The following is a 17821-nucleotide window of genomic DNA, read 5'->3' as shown; positions in this document are numbered from 1 at the left end:
TCTTTATTTCCTCGAATTGCTTTTTCGATTTTGATTTCATGGTAGTGGAATGTGGACGTTTAAATAGAGGAAGTTGGTTTTTCTTGATGGCCATGTAAATTGATTCATGTCTTTCAACCAGCACTGCCTTGACGTACTTGGAATACTGGTCATTACCCAAAGTTTCCATCGTGTGCAGTGCTTGGACAACCATATCATCCACACAATCATGTTTGTCCCGGGTCATGAGTTCCTTTGATGTCTCCATGAATGGATTCCCCATTGTCACTATGGCATCGCACATATCGTTAACCTGTTTCTGTAACGTTTTCTGAATCGAATGTCCCTGGATGTGACTTTGGGAGGGTTGCTCTGACGAGTGATATAATTCGTGAAACTCTGAGGATTCTGGCTTGCTCAGGACCTGCCACCACCTGGTGGAACTTCCCATAATAGTAATGAATTCATTGACTAAATATGTTGGTTATGTGACTAAGACCAAGTTTTTTAGGTTATATACAAGCTGGTTATTGCAAAAACATGACAGACACATAATTTGACCTTTAACCTTGACCTGACCTTGACCTGGGCCTCTAAAATCGGGCAGCCCCTCAAAAGTTTTGTATGGTCCTAAAGTAGAACTGTGCCAAATTTGGTCCTTTGGGCCATTGTGTCACGATATCACTTAAATTTGGACTTTAGCCACCCCACTATAGTGAGGATAACAATGAAATAGCCCTCCGACATTTAAATTTTATTTGGCCATCAAAAATAAGAACTTTCACCCATGTTGATCTTCTTTTTTTCATATTTTGCCACCAGATCATCATGCAATCATGTGATATTCATTATTTCCTCTGAACCGAACAATTCACGTAGATGGAAACAAAATGGCAGACGCGGCCCATGTGACCAGAACCTTTCGGACATGCCACGTCGGGACTCTACATACAGATACAGGAACTCCAGTAGGGGGTGGTGAATGTAAAGGGGGGGAGGGTGAATGGTTTGCTCCATTTGCACACAGTACCGCAGTACGTAATATATGAATGAACATTGACATTCAAGATTCATCTGATAAATATTTCCATCAGGACTTTGACAGCCTCAGAATGGAGTTTCCAAATGTAGGTTTATGTATATGACGATTTTAAATAAAGTTTAACACAAAATGTCCATAATTGTTACAACTCACCAGCCTCCAGGTCTCTTCTGGCATCTTCAGGAACAACCGAGCCCGATTCTTCGACCTTGATGCGCATGTCTCCAGTCGGTCGTCCCGTCTCCAGGGCGACGGTCCATCCCGATCCTCGCCCCGCACGGCACGCCTCCATGTACCGACAGAGCTCCGCGTACATGGTGAAGGTGAACTTTCGTGTGGCCAAAGCACAGAGTCGATCCCTCACCGGGGCGGGCTCGGCTCGGGCACAGAGAGCTCCGAAGATCTCGATCCCCAACCCCATGACAACAGCTCGGAGAGACTCCTCTGATAAACCCTGGATCTTCAGCCAGGCCGGGACAAGACCGAGGCCGCTCCGAGCTCTCACAGACTCCATTGTGCATGAGGATCTCACATCGAGAGATTCAAAATAAATAAATAAATCGCACGTGTTTCACCTTCAACATGTCGGAGATCTTCAAGAGCTCCGCGTTGCTGCTGCGGATCGTGGATTCGTGGTGGGGGTCGATTTTTGAAATGTGCACCCATTGGTCGATCAGCCGCCTGACCACACCCACATATGTCTCTTGACTCCACCTACCCAAGGCCGAGACGAAATGATAAAGCCTCCATCCTGTTTCCAAGTTGGCCTAACATTACGCTTGTATAGGCCTCTGCTGATTATACACCGTCCAGCTTTGTTACGTCAGATTTCCAAAGTTTTCTTTGCGTCAAGTGGAAATTATTATTATTAAGGTTTCATTAATTAAGTCCGTGCACGTTTCCCATTAAAAAAATCGTTACGTATAAATTTTTGATTGTCGCCAACTGCGCGTTTTCGAATCGGCTCATTGCCGGATTTTAAAATCCAATTAAGTCGCGATTAATTGCAAAGTCCCGTACCATGAATGACCACGTACAGGTTTTTATGAACAAAAGGTTTATTACCACAGGAGAGCGAGAGCGAGAGCGGGAGGGCGAAAGTAAGAGAGAGAGAGAGACACGACAAAACTGAGGTAAAAGTTAAAAATGAATCCCTTGTCAATCAAACCACAATCATCATTCTCTTCCTTCATTGTAATTACTGTTTCTTGACAGTGATGTTCTAATGTAGATAATCTTTAAATACAGTCGATTAGCCAACTCGAAATTCAACATCAGGGGCGGATCCAGGAATTTAAAAAGGGCGGGGAGGGGGGGGTGCATGAAACTATAGCGGTGGGGGGGGTGAAGGGGGTCCGTGGGTCCTCCCCCAGGAAATTTTTGAAAATTGATCGTCAGAAATGGCATTTCGTGCGTTCTTCGAAGTTTCTGCAGCTCCTCGTGTTCTTCCCTGGTCCAACAGTTCAGCAGATTCGCGATGATTAATGGTCAGATAGAGGAACTGGTGAAACGACTTGCCCAGCTGGCCCTTCTGCTATAAATTGATGATGAATTTTGTAGGTGTGTGTGTGTGTGTGTGTGTGTGTGTGTGTGTGTGTGTGTGTGTGTGTGTGTGTGTGTATATAGTTCTCCTGGAGCTTTCTGATATGGAATTTCTGATTTGTGTAGTTCTCGCGAAATGATTGTTATGATCTTTTGAGTTAATTAGGCTCATCAACTACAAAGAATCCAGAAGAATTCCCATGTTTCTAAACGCTCGCCATGTTAAGGTGTATGGAGCAGCTTAATAGGTCTTTCCATGGCATGCCATTCTCATTACTAAATAAATATTACAATAACAATGATAATATTTTACAAATCATTTGTTCCAACTCGAGCTCTGCAGCAGGCAGGTATACTGCAAACCCATGAAAGGCGATGAAAATTTGGTCCATTTGGACCAACAGGCTCACCAGTAGTTATAAAAGACCTGTGTACTCCCGTAGTGTGAAATGATGGCGATGACAGACTGTGTGCTGGGCAAAGCCCGGCACCGCCATGCGCCAAGATTGTGAAGCTCAAGGGGTTCTCCCCACAAAAGAGATCAGATTGGACAGCGGAATGTGAATTATTTTATTCATCGTAAATTTTGCTATTTTGGAATAGACGGCGCTTGTGTTTCTGAATGAAAATGTCACACACATCATGTGGGGATGGGGTGAAGTCATGGTGTATGTTCATGAGGGCCAGAGATGCCATCCGACTTTCTCCCATGGAATATCTTCGGCAGGTCTTCAGACGCAGGTAAGAAAATGAGCGTTCGGCCTCACAGGAGCCCACAGGGAGGGTGCATCCAACAGGGAATCGGGCAATTCCACGGTTACTCACATTACAATACATCACATTAATGCATCTATATATGTATATGTAATGTGAGTAACCGTGGAATTGCCCAGTCGGACTTTGATGGATGGAAATTCGTCTCCATCTACTGTGCAGAAACAATCCATGAATGTGCTTGGAAGCGTGTTGTTGGGCTTCCTTCTCCAAAACATCTGCCAGTCTCGAAGCTCATTTGTCAGTCCTGCGGGATGTTCCATGTCGTTTTTCGAACGCAATAGCTTCTGATGTAGGGCTGGAATGTCGCAGGTATCGGCGATTATTGCAGATGGCATCAGCAGAAACAGATCACTACCTTCCCCATTTTCAGCACAGAATCGAGTGTCCATTTCCTGGCTGAGGTGGTCGAGAAATGGAATGCACATGTTTCTGAGGTAGAACAGCAAGGGAGTATTGGCGGCAGTGTTCGGACGATGGATTTGTTGTTTTACAACTCTCGGCATTGTGACATCACCCCCAACAGAATCTATCATGGCCTCAGCGTGATCGAACCAAAGAGATAATTCAGTTTCAGCATTTGACCGTAGTTGAGTGAGCGCATCCTTCTTGTCGTCAATCATAAGAGTATGCCTCCAGCACATCCATGCCGTTGCGCTGCAGATAGGGTGGGGGGGGGGGGGGTGCACACCCCCTGCACCCTCCTCCTGGATCGAATGGGGGGGGGGGGGGAGCCCCTGAACATGGCGGCCATTTTGATAAAATGGACACCAAAATTACCAGCAGGTACCTCTCCTAATATCTTGCTTCTTTCAGAGACCCAAATGCCACATGATGTTCTTGTTAATTCATTTTACTTTTGAAGCTGCAATCTTCATTCATGATTCCGCTTCAAAGGAGGAGTTATGGTCGGGTTAGGGTTATCTACTCCAACATCAACACATCTGCTGTACGCCACGTGGACCCCAAATCTCCAAACTTTGATGTCAGATCTGCCTGTAGATTTGTCTCCCGACCATCACTATTTTTCTCTGTTTCACTTTCTGCTCTCCCAACTCCACAAACTTCATCGCTTTTTTTGACGATCTTAATTCCTGCAATGAGGCCGTGACATCCGAACATCCTCAAGCAGAATTCCTCGATTTAGGAGACTTCAATGTACACCACAGGGAGTGGTTGAAAATCTTCCCACATGGATGTTGGGAGAGTTGAAGCTCGTATATTTTCCATTCTCAATGATTTGGAACAAATTTTTATTACCCACCCTACCCATATCCCAGATCGTCATGACCACTCTTCCAATACTTGGGATTTGTTCTTCATCTCCAATCCGTTGCATTGTAGCTACACAATTTCACCTCCAATTGGTTCTTCTGACCACAACCTTGTGAAAATCACTTTGCTTACCACCACTCCTCCTCCGACTAAACACCAGTATTGGCATTTCAATGACACCAACAAGACTGGTTTGCGAAACTTCTTTTCTGGTTTTCCATGGAAAAACGACTGCCTCTCCTCAGGCGATGCCTCCATCTCTGCTGCACATATAGCTGAGGTTATTGTTGCAGGAATGGAGGCTTATATCCCATTCTTTCAAGTTTAGCTCTCCCACCAACTTATGTTTCAACCATTTCTGCTCTGCGGCTATTCGTGCAAGGGATGCGACATATCGGACATGGAACAACTCTTCTTCCTCCAACTCTCATTCAGCTTTCATATCTGCCGGAAATTATTGCCAACATGTTATTCGTGAGGCGAGGCATTCGTTTATCCAAAAGAAATGTGACAATCTCTCATCTTATTCCACAAATAGATCTTTCTGGTCCTTAGCCAAAAGTGTCACCAACAACTTCTGTCGCTCCACCTTTCGTTCGCTTTTCTGTTCCGATGATACGATCGCTGTCTCTCCGCCCGATGAAGCAACTCTTTTTGGTTCTCCTTTCTCCTCTAATTCCACACTGCATGCCGGACATTCCATCTCCCTCAGATGTTCCCCTTAGAAATGTCATACCCCTCTCAATAATCTCTTTTCATGCAGTCAAAAAAATACACCCCTCTCTGGACACAAGCAAGTCATACAGACAAGAGACACATTCCTCCTTATGTCTTGAAGGAGGGTTCTTCAGAACATGCTCCCGTGCTTGCTCATTTATTTTGTTTTTGTTTAAAACCCCAAAGTTTTCACCTTTCCTGGAAACATGCCTCACGACAGCCTATTGTAAAGAAGGGTGATCGTTCAAACCCTTCCGCTCGTCCTATTGCTCTGACTTCTACGATTTCCATTGTCTTTGAATGTCTCCTCAATAACCATTTCCTCAAGCATCTTGAATCTCACAGTCTTATATCTGACCATCAATATGGCTTTCGCATACCTACCGGTGATATCCTTTCTTACATTACGAATGTCTGGGCATCTTCTCTGAAAGGCTTTGGGGAATCCTTTGTTGTTGGCCTTGATATCTCAAAAGGCTTTGGCAGATGTTTGGCATCGGGGTCTGACATCCAATCTTCCCTCTTTCGGCTTTCCTCCTTCACTCTGCTCTCTCATATTGAGCTTTCTCTCCGACTGCTCTGTCTCCATAAATGTTTATGGTTCAACATCTTCCTCCTTCCCTATCAACAGCGGTGTCCATCAGGGTTCTGTCCTGTCTCCAACACTCTTCCTTCTTTTTATCAATGATCTTTTTCTTCTATAAAAGAATCAAATGCACTCGTATGTTGATGATTTGACGTTACATTCCTCCGTGTTTTTCTCATCTGCCCATCTTCCCTCATCGATCTGCATCTCGTTTGATCACAGCCACGACTTTAAATTTGGATTTGGAAGTCGTGGCTGTGAAATGTGGGGCAAATGTAATCAGATTACTCAATTTCTTCCCATCTAATTTCTTCCAAACCTCAATGTCTTCCCATCTCTCTCGAAATCTCCTCTCAATTCTCCAATCTTCTTTGAAAGCTCCACAATTACACCATGCGATTCAATCAACCTACTAGGTATTACCCTAACATCAAATTTATCCTGGAATCCACAAATTACACAAATCGTCAAATCTGCATTGAAGAAACCAGGAGTGCTGTTCAGATGTCGAAGATTCTTCTCCTTTGAACAGTTGCTTCAACTATATAAAGGATTGATTAATCCTTGTACAGAGTACTGCTCTCACATCTGGAGAGGTTCGAGTTCCATATACTTACTTTGAATCCAAAGTAATCCGACTTATTAACTCTCCCAATCTGACCTCAAAACTCGACCCGCTCAAATTACGCTACAAAGTTAGCTTTCTTGCTCTTTTCGACAGATATTACTTCCGTTTCTGCTCCCAATAACTTTCTGCTTGTGTACCTCCACCATCAGCGAGACTGCGGAATACTCGACAAGCCACTACATCTCATGATTATTGTGTGGCCATTGGAAACCCAAGGGTGGGCCGTTATGATGTTTGTTTCTTCCTCTCCACTGCCAAACTCTGGAAATCTTTACCTTCTCATGCCGTTCCAAACACTTGCACTACTCATAATAAGTTAGGGATATTGGCAGGTTCTTCGGTGTGGTTGATTTTGTGTATTAATTATGTTGAAAAAAGTTGTTGGTACTAATTCTATGGTTATTAATGTGTGTGAAAAAACAGCATTCTTGATTTCAATACCCGAACCTAACCCCTATAAAAAAAATAAACTCACTCCCACAATATCCCTAACTTATTGTGAGTAGTGTATGACCTTCCCCTTTTTAAAAAGCAGATTTTTTACTTCCTCAAAAACACTAAGACGATTCTCTCTTCACTTTTCTATCAATGCAGCTCTATTATTTTAGGCCTGGCCATGATGAGGACGATATATTCCGTGAGTGGAGCAATCAACATTTTTAAAAAATTGCTAAAATGTGCCATAAACTTTTAAATATTGAATTTAGGATGCTTGAGTGTCAATGCAGAATCACTGAACTACATATGATACATATAAAAGGTCGTTAAAATTTATCTCATTGAAAAAAGACAACTCGGAAGCGAGCGTGCGCATGTGCAGGCCACCTTGGCAGCCCACTAGGAGCAGGTAACCAAGCTTTTAATGTGGTTAATCTGTCCTTTCATCTGTGAGTAGAATATCTCAAAAGGTTAAGAGGCTCTCCTTTGTGGCACTTTAAATGATTCCTCAAAGACCTTAGATTTGAGAAAGTCTCTGCACAAACCGAACACATGTACGGATGCTCTCTTGTGTGAATCCGCTTGTGAATCCGATACTCCGTCGACCGAATGATCGCCTTACCACAAACATTGCATGTACTAGTACCCGACTGCAAAGCCGCAATGAGCCGGCGAAGCCAAAGCCTCTTGCCACTATTTTACCCATCACCCTGGCATCAGTAGGTGAGGTAGTTGGTAGTACATAGGTGTAGTAGGTACCATACCTAGTTCAAAATGACACCATTTGCATTCTGGATGAGATTAAAATTTATTAAATTTTCTTCTTGATTAATTCGGTGAATTCCGACTCAACTTCGGATATTTCTGGCCGTGAAAAACTATCCCCATCAGCCGCGAGATTTCTAAAAAATAATTCTTCGTCAATTTTAGAATATTTGACGCCGTTTTCACCCTCCGAAACGCATAATAAGCTTTTTTGAAATAATTTTTGAAATGCTCGAATCTCATTGGTTCTGGTGTTTGGTGACGATTTTCGTTGAAGATAACGAGGTTGGTCTTGAAGTATTTTAATTACACATTAGAGGTGCATCAGATGGTGAATCAAACAAACACGGGTGAAACAAACTCCGATTGAACTTTTTCTCAAAAATTTTATGCATACTTCCGCATCCGGACGATGGCGGCCTCCATTGAGCGATTTGGTTTTAGAAATATTTTTTCGAATGCTCGAATCTCATTGGTTCCGGTGTTTGGTGACGATTTTAATTGAAGATAACCAGGCCCGTGTGGGCCGAGGTTGGTCTTAAAGTATTTTAATTACAAATTAGAGGTGCACAAGATTGTGAACCAAACAAAGACGGGTGAAACAAACTCCTTTTGAACCTTTTTCAATTTGTTATGCGTACTTCCGCATCCGCAAGATGGCGGCCTCCATTGAGCGATTTGGTGCGTCACAGCTTCGGAATTCTCAAGCCAAGGGTTCCAGCATAATCTGGTTTTCAACATAATAAGTACGCGTTTATTCACAACACCGGCTTCGCCGGCTTTCAGGGTGCTCTCCCGTGTGAATTCGCTTGTGAGTCCGACAGTCCGATGACCAAATGAACCCCTTACCACAAACATTGCATGTAAAAGGGTGCTCGCCCATGTGAATACTCACGTGCCTCTGAATCGTTGTTGAAGAACCGAATCTCTTTTGGCACACCTTACAGGTGTACTGTTTCTTTCTTGTGTGAATATCAGAATGACTCACGAACATGCTTTTATTTTGCGTTGAACAAGAATATTCAGTGAATTTGAACTCTTCATCACTGGGAACTTCTCGGTGCCTCTCCTTGTGCCTCTTCAAAACTGCCTTTTTGGTGAAGCTGTGAGAGCACGAGGTGCAGGTGAACTTCTTGATGGGACTCTTCTGTTCTCCTGTGAAGAGCATTCATCAATGTTAAAAAATGTCAGCACCTAGTTTGCACTGAATGGAAGCTTAAACTCCCGTCGCCAAATTGTATGTTGATAACATATCAAGTTCAATAATGAACATAAACGCTCTCTAAATAATCTGCAATAAGTTGACATTCTGCAATTCTAGACCCCACCCGGTCCTGCCGTTAAGAAGTGTTTTGTCCCAGAATGTTCTGGTTTGAACCTGTCACTCTCCAAATCATCACAAATTAACATATACTATGCAAGTACACAGGTAACGAAATGCAGTGAAAGACTATTCTGCCCATCTGGCCGACACCACTGTCGAATCCACAAATATGGGGGCATTGTTCGAATGGGGTAAAGGGAGAAATTTTTTTTTACTCTGCATGGTTTAGGCTCATGGAAGAGCTTTGACACAGAACAAATCAGGACACAACATCACAAAGGGAACAGCAAGAGAAAAGTGGAAACGCCAACAGCAGGGTGGAGGGAGAAAATAGACAGATGAACAAACGAGGGATGAAGGACAATGCAAATGGTGGGCAAGATGGATACATAAGCAACATTTCATGGAGGGGTAGGGTGGTTTATCAGGTGTAGAAAAGATTATGATTTTAGATTGGTGATGACTTGAGATAGTAGTGAACAGCTGTCTTAAAGATATGGAAGGAAGGATGAGATTGAGGAGAGAATAGCAGGTGGTTCCACAGGTGGGAAAACGAGGCATAAAAGAGTGGAGGTGAGCATTGGTTCTGGATTTTGGCATTTTCATTCGGAGAGGATTGCTGGTGGACCGAGTGTATCTTGCAGAAAGCTGAGGGAGACAAAGCACGGAGAGGGCAGAAGGTGCAAGTCTTGACAAGTCACCATCAGGTTTTAGAGGAGAGAGAGAAGTTTGAAATTTCATTCTTAAGATTGGACAGGTGTTGTTTTCTGGCTCTCCACAGAGTAGACACACACTTGTTGCGAGCTTTGTGGAATGATCTGAGGTTGTCTTCAGTTGGATTTGCTTTCCAGGAAGAAAATGCAAGTTGTTTTAAAGCAACTGCCTCACCACAGGATTCAGAGTACCAAGAGCGGGAAGAAGGGTAAGATAATTGAAGACGATATCGATGGCTGGACCGAACGCACGCACAGAAGCAGGCACACCGCAAACGGGCTCCTTTTATCTATTAGATGCCCAAAACCAAGGACACTGCACAAATTGCTTTAAGAAGACAGGACTGAGCCAATCGGACAAGTGTAGGTTCTGTAAGGCAGAAACACAAAGCACAAGCCACTTCCGATGCTGATGTAAAAACCTCATGTCAGAACAGCTGTGCACACAAAGGCATAACAAAGTACGTGGAGTAATCCACCGGCACATCTGCAAAAAAATCAATATCCCTGTTTCACAAAACTCATGGAAGCATGATCCAAAAGCAATCATTGAAAATAATAACGTCATGCTCATGTTTGACCTGATGTTACCATCCACCGTGAACATCGAAAAAAAAGTACTGCGACTGGACGTAGCACTCAGGATCAAAAAGGAAAAGACAGCAATGCTTATTGAGGTTTCAGTAACCAGTGAGTTTGGTCTAAATAATGCAGAAATCAAGAAAATTACCAAATATCAAGACCTCAAGAATGAAGTGAAAAGATCCTGGAAGCTGATGAACGCCAAAATTGCACCAGTGATAATTGGGGCAACGGGAATGATAAAGAAGAACCTTGCAGAGATTTTAAACCCATCCATGGGAACATTACCACAAACGAACTGCAGTTGGAGGCTGTATGGAGCTCAGTGACAATCCTGAAAAGAGCCCTTGGAACAAAACTCTGAGAACAACAAAACTTCACAACTTTGTCCACGAGTCACGATACTTCGTTTCCTGGGAGGACTCCGTTCCACCTTCTGAAACCCAAATTATGGAGAAAACAATCAACAACACACAAAGCCACAGATACAGAGACAAATATACACACAACTAGATACACACACACACACACACACACACACACACACACACACACACACACACACACACACACACACACACACACACACACACACACACACACACACACACACACACACACACACACACACACACACACACACACACACACACACACACACACACACACGTGGTGGAAGGTGTTTGGGTGCAGGAGTGAAATGGAAAGATGGGTGGGGGGGAGGGCAAGAGAGGGGATGAGGGAGGGAGTAGGGTCGTGGAAATGGTAATAGGAATAGTGAGGATATAACGGTGAGTGGGTACATCGCAAACAACACACCACCTTTCACACAAAATATGGATATCATATCTTCTTTGAAATGCATAACAATTTGTTTACTTTATTACCAGCAAAGAGCGCGTCTTTACGGATGGGAGGAATAGGAAGCAAGACTTCAGAGTACGTGTTTACTATCACGCCGCTATAAAACCCACAAACAAACAGACAATGTCTTCCCTGTCTCGGGTAATGGTTTGGTTTAAAACCCCAAACTAATTGGTAAGAGATTGAAGGGGTCGATAAAAGACAAGGTAAGTTAGGGGATAGATACGGTTTAGGGATAGGACTTCTTCTTCATTCATATGCAGCAGGCTGTGGGTAGCACCATGAGGTGAGGACATGGCTCTGCCGCTGATGCAGTGCCCCCTGTAGGTTCGGGCAGGAATTTGTTATTTGTTCATGGTGCCGACAGCTTAGTTACTCTTCACGAAGGACACCCTGGGATATTTAACATCCACCAACTAATACCGGTCGATGCGATGCCCCATGTAAAGTCCACCCGAGAGAAGGCACACACATTAATGAATGACCTCGACAACTTAGAGGCGAGTGTGCGTATGTCGAGGCCACCTTGGCCGCCCACTCGGGGCAGGTAACCAAGCTGTCAGCAAAATTAGTGCTTTTGTGCAGTCCATCAAGAATAAGGGCTGTATCGGGTTTCAGGGCAATCAGTTGGTAAATCAGTCGGGTCAAGATCCTAAGTTTTGGGGGGTAACCCTCCGTCCCTGGGGGCCCACATGATCCAAAATAGAAACCCGAAAAATCGAAGATTGTGCGAACTACTGTCTTGTATTCATGTGTCAAGTTTCAGAACAATCAGACTTGTGATAAGGGAGGAGTAGAAAAACAGCAAAAAGTTAACTCCCCTAAGAGTTACAGCAAAAAGTTAATTAAGTGAAAAAAAAATCATCAGCATGGTCGCTCTTTCACTTCATCAAACTTTCCCTGAATCCAAGATGACGATTCGATCATTTTTTTAAGTTCATTATTCTGTAATAATGTAACATAATCTATGTCCACAAAGTAAATTTCTAGGGAGAGAGAAAAGGAAAAGGAAGTGAAGATGGGCAGAGAAATGCAACAAGCAGATAAAAAGGTGAAGAGTAGACAATGATGGAAACACAAATAGAAAAAGAAAGAAAGTGAACATGAGGAACGAGTGAATATTAAATAAATAATTATTCTGTTATATATGGATGTAAGGAGACATGTATGGAGACATGTATGGGCACATGTATGGAGACAAAAGGTGTGAAGGTGAATATCAGTAAAACGATGGTGACGGCTTGTGATAAAGCATGTGGTGAGGTGGAAAGAACTGGGAAGTGGCCGTGTGCTGTGTGCAGGAAGGGTGTCAGAGTGAACTCCATTCAATGTATAATGTGCGCTGAGTGGGGTCATCAAAAATGTAGTGGTCTGAGAGGGTCATTAACCAGTGTGGCAGCTACATTCAAGTGCAAGTTGTGCACAGAGGGAGCTGCAGATGGAGGAAATATTGAGTTGGATCTTGGAGATGGTGTGCAGCTGGAAGGTGCGAAAACATTTCGCTATCTTGGAGACATGTTGAATGGAGAAGGTGGATCAGACTGGGCAACGGTTGCCAGAGCGAGATGGGCATGGAAGAAGTTTCGGGAATTGAGTGGCGTGCTGATGAGGAGGGGAGTGTCGTTGAAGCTGAAGGGAAAGGTGTATGCTGCATGTGTGAGAAGTGTTATGATTTATGGAAGCGAGGCATGGGTAATGAATGTAGAGCAGCAACGAAGGCTGGAAAGGGTGGAAATGCGAATGGTTCGGTGGATGTGCGGAGTTTCGTTGAGAGAGAGGAAGACAAATGATGAATTGCGAAAGATGATGTGAATAGAGCCTGTGATTGATGCTGTGAAGAGAAACATGTTGAGATGGTTTGGTCATGTGTTGAGGAAGGATGAAAGTGACTGGTTGAGAAGAATGATGGAAATGAATGTAGAAGGAAGTAGATGACGGCGAAGACCGAGAAAGACTTGGCCAAAGGTGGTGGAAGAAGAAATGTGGGCAAGGGCGGTAACAAGGGGAGATGCAGAAAATAGGGCAAAATGGAGAAGATTGCCATGGGGCCCACAAGGCTAACCCCCGCTCTGGCAGGGAAAATGGCCTTAAAATGCCTGTTGTTGTTGTTGTTGTATATGGATGAATCGTGTGTGTGTGTGTGTGTGTGTGTGTGTGTGTGTGTGTGTGTGTGTGTGTGTGTGTGTGTGTGTGTGTGTGTGTGTGTGTGTGTTACTTTTTGTGTCTATTAATTACAGGCCATTCAAATTTACTTTTAACTCTGAAGACTGCTGAGACCCCTTCAACTTTTGTAAACCCTTTAAGACCCCTGAGACGCAGAGGACCCAAAAGATCCCGAGAACCCAAAGTTCCCGAAGACCCAAAAGTCTCAGAACACCCAAAATTCTTACCTTTGTTTAAAATCTTAATTCTAAAATAAATAAATTATTATTTCCTTCTTTGGTGGTTCGTTCTTCGACCACGTGTTTCACCCCACCCGTTTTTTTCTGTTTTTGCTCTCCTTCCTTCCTAACTCAATCCTCTCCAGCCAAAAGACACCTTTCCAATTCTAGCTAATTTACACCATGCTCCTTCAACTTTCTCCTTCTTCCCCTGATCCACTTTCACCTCACCTTCCAAAAAAACAAATCAACGAAGAATTTAATAAGCAGGCCGATCCTCCCGTTCTGACACATTTTCACTTATACACCTCACTATTCCTTCGTGTTCTGCTCTCCGAGCTGTCAATCTCATATTCTTCTGTTCCTGCATCTGAACCTGTCCTGGAATCATTAATCCCCCTTAGGAATCCTTCCTGCCCTCATTTAGGGAATTTCCCCACATAGTTTTCACGGTTTAGTTTGAAAGTGTTTAAACTTTCCCCCGAAGTATTGCAGTCTGTCGTATATTACAACACATTTTTCTTCTTCTTCTTTAAAAGGTTGTATTCGATTTGCTCACCAAATCTTTTCATTTCAAATAAAAATTCCATCTCTTGCAACTCTTCCTTTCTACATTCCCAAAACTCACATGCATGCAACCCCTTCTCCAACGTTTTCAAACAGATCTCTGACTCGAAAATCACAAGAAAATCATTTTGCAATAAACGTTCATTTTCCATTAATTGTTCAACCCTTTATAAAATCCAAACTCACTCCTCCCCTCCTAAACACCCCCCCTCACCCATCCCTTTCAAATCTCCCCCCTCACCCCTCCCCACCCAAACTCCCCCCTCATCCCTCCCCTTCAAAACTCCCCCCTTACCCCTCCCCTTCAAAACTCTCCTTCCTCCTTTTTCGGCAATGCTCCCCTCTTACCCCTCCTCCTCAAAGCGTCCTCCCCGATTCCTCTCCCTTCCAACTCTCACCTTCACCTCCATCTCCATCTCCATCTCCATCTCCATATCCTCCAACCTTCTTCCTCACTCTGCCTCCCCTTAAACAACACCTCACTGTGCCTCACGCAATCACCATCAAACTTTTGTCCTCCTCATCCTTCCCTTTCTCCTTGCTATTCTGAAATCTCTGACACATTATCAACTGCTCTCCCTACCTCCTCCTCTTCCACATCTTACCCTTCTCCTCCTCTCCCCTGTCATGTATCCGATGCTCCCCATTCCTCTTCATTAACGGGATGGATCTCAAACATCCGGGGCCTTCGCTCAAACCTGATTGATCCATTCAGGTTGCTTCTGACAAACCAGACTTGTTCTGCTTCACAGAAACTTTCCTTCTTCCTAATGTCTCTGATTCCTTAATATCTCTCCCTGGTTACTCCCTCCTCCGGTATGATAGACCTGAGCCTCGTACTGGAGGTGAGGTCGCTCTATTTATCAAAAACTCTCTTCTTCACTCTCTCTGCACTGCCCTGTCTCCACCTCACCCCCAGGAGGACCTCTAACTCTGGCTTCCCCTTCGCTCCCACCTTTTGTTCACATGTGTTGTACCGTCCACCAAACAGTGATGACTCCATCTACATCTCGCTGCCTGATAACATGGACAAACTTCTATCTGCTCATCCCAACTCTCTCTTCCTCATATGTGGTGATTTCAACTGTCATCATGCCAGCTGGCTGGGTGTGGGTACCTCTCTCACCAGCCATGTCTCCTCAGCAAAGAACCTCTGAGACCAACTGGGACTGACTCAATCTGTCAATTTCCCAACCCGGATCTCAGTCAATGGAGCATCTTCTCTTCTGGACTTGGTTATGACAAACTTCCCTGCAAATGTCTGCTGTTCTTCTTCTGCTCCAATCGGTTTGTCAGACCACATGCTTGTTAAAGTGGACATCGCTCTGGCCACTCACAGAGCCTCCTCAGCATCGACGAGTCTGACATTTCACACAGGCCAACTGGCACGGTCTTCAAGGAGCCATCATTCATTTGGACTGGTCTCCCATTTCTACTGCCTCTGACATCAACTCATCCTGGGAATTCTTCCAAAGTAAATTGCTCTCTCTATTGCACAGATTTATCCCATCTCGTCTTCAGTTGTCGTACCCTTCCTCCCGTCCATGGTACATGGAATCTTGTGGTGAGGCAGTTGCCCTGAAACAACTTGCCTTTGCCTCCCGGAAGGCAAATCCAACGGAAGGAAATCTCATTTCCTTTCACAAAGCCCGGAACAAGTGTGTTTCCACCCTCAGGAGAGCCAGGAAGCAATATCCCTCCACTCTCAAGACTGAACTCTCAAACCTGTCTCCCTCTTCCCAATCCTGGTGGTGTCTGGTAAAATCTGTTTCTGGTTTTTGTTTCCCCTCCATGCCCTCCCTTACCTCAAATGGCTAAACAGCCGACTCCACACGTGAAAAAGCTGAATGCAAATGTCTGCTGCTCTCTGTGTTTGCCTCAAAATATTGTGTCCCAAACACATCTCTCTCTCCATACCCACTGTACTCAGTCGTACACAGCTGCTCCTGGACTTTGTCTCCTTCTCTCCTGACAAGGTGCAGAAGTTTCTGTCAATCCTCAACTCTCATTCTGCAACTGGACCAGACAGCATTAGCCCACGGGTTCTAAAATCCTGCTCTGCCACTCTTTCACACCCTCTCTCTGTTCTCTTCACCCTCTCTTTTGCTCAAGGTCTACTGCCATCAGCTTGGAAATCAGCAAAACATTACCACTTTGCACAAAAAAAATGCAAAAACAGATCCTTGCAACGACAGTCCAATCAGCCTGCTCCCAATTGTCAGCAAAGTCCTGGAATCCATCATTGCTTCGGATATCAAATCCTTCCTTTTCTCCAAAGGCTTGATCTCTGATCATCAATTTGGTTTCAGACCAGGTCACTCGACTCTGGACATGCTGCTTCTTCTGTCTCAACAATGGATGGAGGTCCTCAATGCCAAACAGGAAATTAGAGCTGTCTCCCTTGACATATCACGTGCCTTCGATACGGTCTGGCACCCCGCCCTGCTCACCAAACTCTCCTCCTCTGGTATCCATGGAAATCTCCACGCACGGCTTGCGGACTTCCTCTCTTGTCGTAGTCAATGTGTGGCCCTGAATGGGTTTCTCTCATCTTCCCTTCCTGTTCAGGCTGGAGATCCCCAAGGCAGTGTTCCGAGCCCTGTGCTTTTTCTGGTCTTCATCAATGATCTCTCTAACTCTCTTGAAAATCCTCTGTCTCTTTGCTGATGACTCCACTCTCTGCCGCTCCATACCTCATCCCTCAGATCAGCAGTCTGCAGCCTCCTCACTCTCTGCAGACCTGGACAAAATCACAGACTGGTCAAACAAGTGGAACATGTCTTTCAATCCTGACTAATCTCACACTCTCACTAAGTCTCTCCGAAAAGACCAACTGGACAATTCTCCCATCTACTTTCTGAACAATCTTCTCAAATAAGTTCTGTCACTTAAGCTTTTGGGTCTCACTATCTGCCATGACCTTTCCTGGGAAAAACCACATTTCCAAGTTGGCCTCCAAAACCAGTCGCCGACTGGGCATCCTCCGTCAAGCGAAGTCCTTCCTTGGCACACCTGAGCTCCTCACCACATGAAAGGCTTTCATCCGCAGCGCAATGGAATACTGTTCTCTCCTCGGGGCTGGTGCTCCTGCCTCACACCTGGCTCGTCTTCACGCTGTTGAATCTAAAGCTTTCAGAATCATTGGAATCTCCCGCGATGAAGCTAACTCCAAGAGCCTTTCACTCGCTCACCACAGGCAGGTTGGTGGTCTTTCTGTCTTCTACCGACTCCTCTCCAGCCTAGCTCCCCCAGGTCTGTCTGTGCTCTGTCCACCAAATATTCCTGCAGGACGCACAAGAACTGCCAGCAATCCTCTTATGGTGAAACTGTCAAAATCAAGAGTCTCTGCTCACCTTCACTCTTTCATCCTCTTTTCTCCCGCCTCTGGTTGAAACTCCCTCACTCTCTTCATTCCCACTCTTTTGTAACTCGCGTCTTTTGTAAAACGTCTACATAACGTTACCTGTTGTTTGCAAAGCGCAACGTCTATTGTGAACGTCTACATAACGTTACCTGTTGGTTGCAAAGCGCAACGTCTTTTGTAAAACGTCGACATAACGTCATCTGTTGTTTGCAAAGCGCAACGTCTATTGTGAACGTCTGCATAACTTTACCTGTTGGTTGCAAAGCGCAACGTCTTTTGT

The sequence above is a fragment of the Myxine glutinosa genome, chromosome 1 (assembly GCF_964187855.1).
Source record: "Myxine glutinosa chromosome 1, kmMyxGlut1.1, whole genome shotgun sequence".
Taxonomy (NCBI): domain Eukaryota; kingdom Metazoa; phylum Chordata; class Myxini; order Myxiniformes; family Myxinidae; genus Myxine; species Myxine glutinosa.
Note: the sequence above shows the minus strand (reverse complement) of the source record.